This window comes from Drosophila rhopaloa, unplaced genomic scaffold (assembly GCF_018152115.1).
Source record: "Drosophila rhopaloa isolate 14029-0021.01 unplaced genomic scaffold, ASM1815211v1 contig_203, whole genome shotgun sequence".
Taxonomy (NCBI): Eukaryota; Metazoa; Arthropoda; class Insecta; order Diptera; family Drosophilidae; genus Drosophila; species Drosophila rhopaloa.
The window spans coordinates 3243109-3249108 of record NW_025335088.1 but is presented as its reverse complement, the minus strand read 5'-3'; positions in this window follow the sequence as shown (position 1 = coordinate 3249108).

Here is a 6000-nt window from a genome sequence, read left to right as displayed (position 1 = left end):
TTGATGAACCTTCAAGTTATATTGTACTGCCAACGCACATTGGGCCAGCGATCCGATTTTTCGACGAAAATTAAAGTATTAAAGCTAGCTTCTTCAAATTTGGTACATATGATAGTGTCGATGCACATAAAAATATATCTAAGTTTCAGACTCATCTGACCACGCCTTCCCTAGCCGCCCATATGAGATAGGTTTCCTCTTATTGATACTTGTACGGTAATAAATACTGCTATAGCACTCGTCAAATTCAACAAATGTTTTTAATTAATTTTTTCAACACTTAACCTTAATATTAATAAGTAAAAAATAAAAATGCATTCAAAGTGACTATCAATGGGTATTTTACATTTAAAAATTACAGTCGTCTTCTACATCAATTTCTATTGAAAACGGATTTTCAGAGTCAGAATTTGAATCACTATCATTATTGCTAGCATCAAAATCGGGAACATTGTTATTATTGTTCATGTTACAAGAATATAGCAAGTTTGGTGATTCCAAAAGTTCGATTACGTCTGCTGGTAGGGGTAGTTTATTTTGGTGACCCAATCTTTTTGTTAAATAAATGCTTGACACAAGAGGATCTGAGGAATCCATTGCTCTGTGGAAAACGTCTGCCATGTTGTTCTGCCGTGTACTCTTTCGAGCATGTAACCTTCTGTCACTCTTATAGTATTTGTTGCGAGCCTCTGAGGCGTTCTCGCCGAGAACGCCTAATGGAAGGATTGATGCTTCTATTATTTGGTATCCGTGCATTAACACTTTATGGACTGTTGCTGACATTGGAAACCACGGATACAAGGACATATATAGTGATATGGTTTTCTGACAATATTTTTTAAATTTTGTTGGATCAATTGGTAGGTGGCAAGAAATAGCAATTAAAATATTGTTAAAATATGCAATGAGAATTTCATCAAGACCTAAGATTTCAGCTAGTAGCTTAGGTTGTGCAAACGCCCTCCTTGCTGTATTGCCGTCGTTGGTATTTCCATTGCCATTCTGCTTAGGCTTATCCACATGTAAAGCCATAGCATTCCACATCTGCATCTGAATCGTCTTTTTTTGTTTCGCCATTTCTTTTTTTCCATTTTCATCTCTCACTTGCCATTTTTTAAGTTTCAGTCTATATGCAATTTTAAGAACAAATTCGAAAAATCGAATCCAACCATGTAGAGGACTTATGCCATATTTTAATGCTTCATATCTTGGCTTAAATTTTGATGAGTCTATTTTTGCATTTTCCATGAAGACTTTTGGACTCGCTCCACATATCGGACACAGTTGACAAGATTTGGTTTCAGTCAAAATGTTTAAAACCTTTCCATCTAAAGGTGTCATTTGAAGATCATATTTAACTGAAATTGATTTTCCATTTACAATGGAGCAGACATATGAAGACAAATCTTTTATTTGACTATCCAAATTTTTTTTCTCATTCAGAATATGGTCTTTTGTCTCTTTAACAAACTCAAGCTTGACTGGTCTACAAAATCTAATCGACTGAGGAGTACGATTCATCCAAAATACATTTCCCATATGGTCCATTAATTTTAGGGGGATTATTGTTGTCGCAAAAAGCGAGTCGTCAGAAAGCAAAGAATCACATCCAAAAAAGTGTTGCTTATAGCTGCTTTGTCCGGTTGTTCCGTCAAATCCATAGCTTGCAATAAGGGTCAGACTTAAAGTATTGCCAAGCTGGTTAAAAATATCTTCTTGCATTTGAATTATACGGCAACTAGTGTGGTCTAGAAGACTTTGCAGTGGAACTTCAGCAACTGACTCGGTTACATTAATATGAAAAGGTCTACATTTTGACTTAGCTTCTCTGACTTTGTTGTAAGCAGGAAAAAGTTGACAAGATCTGGAAATGCTGAGCTCACGAAAGTTGTTGTACTGACTTTTAGTCAATGAATTTTCAAGCAGATATGCTAAAGCTTCATCCTCCGTTAGTTGAACCGAGTCATTTTTCTGAGTAAAAGAATGGTTTCTAGCCTTATTGGGGTCACTCGGAGTAAGAAATGTATTTTTTAATACAAGGAATGTATGTTTCTCGTTCGTTCTTTCGGCCGAAACTGCGGCGGCATGCACAAGAAGAGATGTGTTGTGACCCTGATTAACAGCTAAATCGGATGCCAATTTTCTCTTCTGACGGGGACCGGCGTTAACATATCCAATGGGTGGGCGTCCAACTGGTCTTGATGTTGACGGTTTTGGATTTGAAGACAAGAATGAACTTACTGTTATAGCCATATTGGACAGAAGCCATTCGGTATGCTTTGTCTTAAATCTGGTCATGCTTCTGTTACATTTTGCCAAGTTCTTATGTATGTAAAGGTGAAAGCTTCTCACTTTGGTGTTGATTTCATCCTTTTTCTCTGTGCTTAAGTCGAATTCTTTCAGTTCATCATAAATCCAATTCGAAACGGCAGATGAGCTACGATTGTTTTGTATGTAGATATCAAGCAGTTGCTCATAGGCGAACTCAACAACAGCTACAATATGTGGGATTTATACATATCGGTGCAAAATGGAGCAAAAAAGCTTAATAAAATTAGTTTATATACACTTTGCACTTTAATGACATATAGTTACTTTTTGGCACAAGTTGGCACAAAATTTGTTATAATCCACAACAGACGGGTTAGCAGGTTAGCTTTTTTCTACTCTTGGACAACACCAATAAACGCACACAAAGAACACATTATCAAACATGAACAAAATCTTCTTTAATACAAATATTCTATATACCTTTGTCTTTCGTTTCCATAATTTTAGTGAAAATTGCTTAAACCACAACAATATTGGCACGCTCGCAAGTAAACAAAATCTTTCCCGCGCTTTTTAGTTTTGCGCGCATGCAATCAGACAACTGACTTTGAAGGGCTGCCAAAATTTCAGGGATGCATTAAAACAATTAAAATATTTTGATTCATTTTAGTCAAAGTATATACTATTGAAATTTTATTATTAAAATATGTTTACTTGCTATGAAAAATTTGAATTTTCGTCGAAAAATCGGCTCGCTGGCCCAATGTGCAACGATAAAATAAATCGAAAACTGGAAATTCTAGCTACAGGAGCAAAAGTCTCTTCTTAATCGACTTGGTATTTTTGAGTAAATCTCGTGCAACCAATCTTGCTTTATATCTAGTAGGACTTCCTAGTTCGTTATATTTAACGGAAAATACCCATTTGCTATATACTATGTTTTTATGTTTAGGTCTTTCTGTGATTGTCCAGGTATTATTTAGTTCATGAGCACTCAACTCTGTTTTTATGGCTTCCTCCCAAAACAATTTATTATTCCTATACTGAATTTAATCGTATGTATTTGGAACATCATTGAAGATAGTGTGAGCATTTAATACAACTTTATTTAAATTATTATCATCTTCATAATATGATATCTGGGGCTTTGTTTTTAATCTCTCACTTCTTCTACACTATGTTTCAATATCATCAGTTCCAATTGGATTCTTAACAGATCCATTTTCTTCTAAGTATTCAGCTGTCTCATTTTCCCTACTCTCATTCGGGTTGTCTGATTCCTTACTTTCATTCAGGAGATCATCTTGCTTTCTTTTCTTACTCTCATTCAGCAAATGTTCATCCGTTTCCTTACTATCATTCAGGATTTGTGTGTTGTCGCATTCCTTACTTTCATTCGGGAACTTTGTTTCTTTAATTTCCCTACTTTCATTCGGGAAATTTCTATTTGTACTTTCCTTACTATCTTTCAGGAATGCTGTTTCAAATTTAACAGCTCTAGAATTTTCCATATTGGTTTCATCGACAACCACATCTCTTGCAACGAGAAATTTTTCATTAACAGCATCCCACAGTTTAAGACCATTTGCTTCGTAGCCCACTAAAATACCTTTATATGATTTATCATCAAACTTTCCCTTTTTGATTTTATTGTGCACATATACAGTTGCACCAAATACTCTCAAATGTTTTAAATCAGGCTTTTTATTGTGCCACATCTCATAAGGGGTCATCACGCTATTAACTATTGCTCTACTAGGAATTCGATTAATTAAGTAAGTTGCAGTTAATACTGCTTCACCCCAAAAACTTTTGTCAAGTTGTGCACCACTTACCATGGCACGAGCTTTCTCTGTGATGGTTCTAATCATTCTTTCAGAAACACCATTTAACTGTGGTGTGTGTGGCACTGTTAAATGATAAGTAATACCTTTATTAACACAAAACTGACGCATCTCATTTGAGAGATATTCTCTCCCATTGTCAATGTACAAATTAACAATTTTCAAATTAAAATGAGCTTCACATTTTGCTACAAAGTCTTTAAACATATTGAATACGTCAGATTTATGTTTTATTAAGTAAGTTACACAATAGTGTGTAAACTGATCAACAAAGATCACGAAGTAATTTTTTCATTTAGTGTAACTGGAGTAATGGGTCCACAAACATCTGAGTGCACAACAAATAGGGGTCTTTTAATATAGGATTTATCTTTAAATTGTTTAAACGGTAACTTTGCTTGTTTTCCATTTAAACATGATTCGCAAATTTCATTCGATAGCTCTAAATTATTTAAAAGACTGTTATCTGTTATAACTGTTATAACTTGCCATTCCTTATATGCCCAAGCCTCTCATGCCATAATCGAAAATTATTTTTATGTTTCGCATCTATATTATATGCTTGAAACGGTACAATAGGTATATTGTTAAACATACCTGAATTCTTGACCACCGTCAATCCATTCTTGGAAATGGTAACTCCATTCTTGTCAAATTTGATTGACATTCCTGCCTCCTGTAGGCGCTTCACTGACATCAAGTTTCCAGCAGCCTGCTCGGAATACAGCACATCCTCCAGCGTTATTTCGTGGTCATTGCGCAAATGCACAATGCCACGCTTAGATGCGTAAATATATTCGCCTTGCTTGGCCACAGCGATCTTCAGCGGCGGCACCAACTCAACACTATCGATGTACAGCGACTCATCATTTATCAGATGATCACTTGCACCGGAATAAAGTATAAATCCACACTTATCTACCGCGAGGTTTTCTTGCACTTCTTTTACCATGAATGCAATGCCTTGTGATGTTGCGGTATTAGCTTGTTTATTGTTATTTTTATTATCTTTATTTCTTTCATTTATAATTCTTTTATATTGGTAGCAGCAATCCTTTTTAATGTGTCCCTCTTTGTCACAGTGGGGACATCTAACCCTATTCTTAAAATTTCCCTTAAATGTTTTCTTTTGTTTAGTTATACGATTTTTAAATGAATTGTTTTTATTATTGTAGTTTTTATTTTGAACGATCGTGCTTAAAGCTTTCCTGCTAGTGTCATTATGATCATTTTTAATTTTAATTTCCTGGTCTAGCAATCTATTCTTAACAAAAGCTAATGTTAAATTATCCTCTGATAAAGTCTCTATTGCTGTAATGACGCCATCGTAAGCCGAAGGCAATGTAATCAACAAACGAGACACTTTATCGATTCCTTCTATTTTTGCACCTGCAGCCAACAACTCACTTATTAATTCATCAAAAATAGTAAAGTGGGACAATAGGGACATTTCACTTGATAGCTTAAGAGAAAGCAAGCGTTTGCGGACTGCCAACTGCGACGCCAGACTTTTTCGTTCATATACAGCGTCCAAATTTCCAAGAATTTGGCACGCTTGTAGCAAAGTTCAAAAACGAATCGCTAAGCTACTCTATTAACGTACTTTTTGCACAACGCTCTGCTTTCTTCCACTGTTCGTCCATTTTCTCAGGTATATCTTCATCAATGACCTTAAGTACATCCAGTTCGGTCAATAGAGCCCTAATTCTAAATTTCCAAATTGCGTACTTCTCGCCATCGAATGGCTTTATATTACGTTTTGCCCTGTCCATTTTACTATACATACATATGCACTTGTACAAATGTAGGTATACACACGCGGAACTCAACTTAATGTAATTTCACAAGAACTTGCAATTTCACAAGAATTAGAGATTTCTAAGAA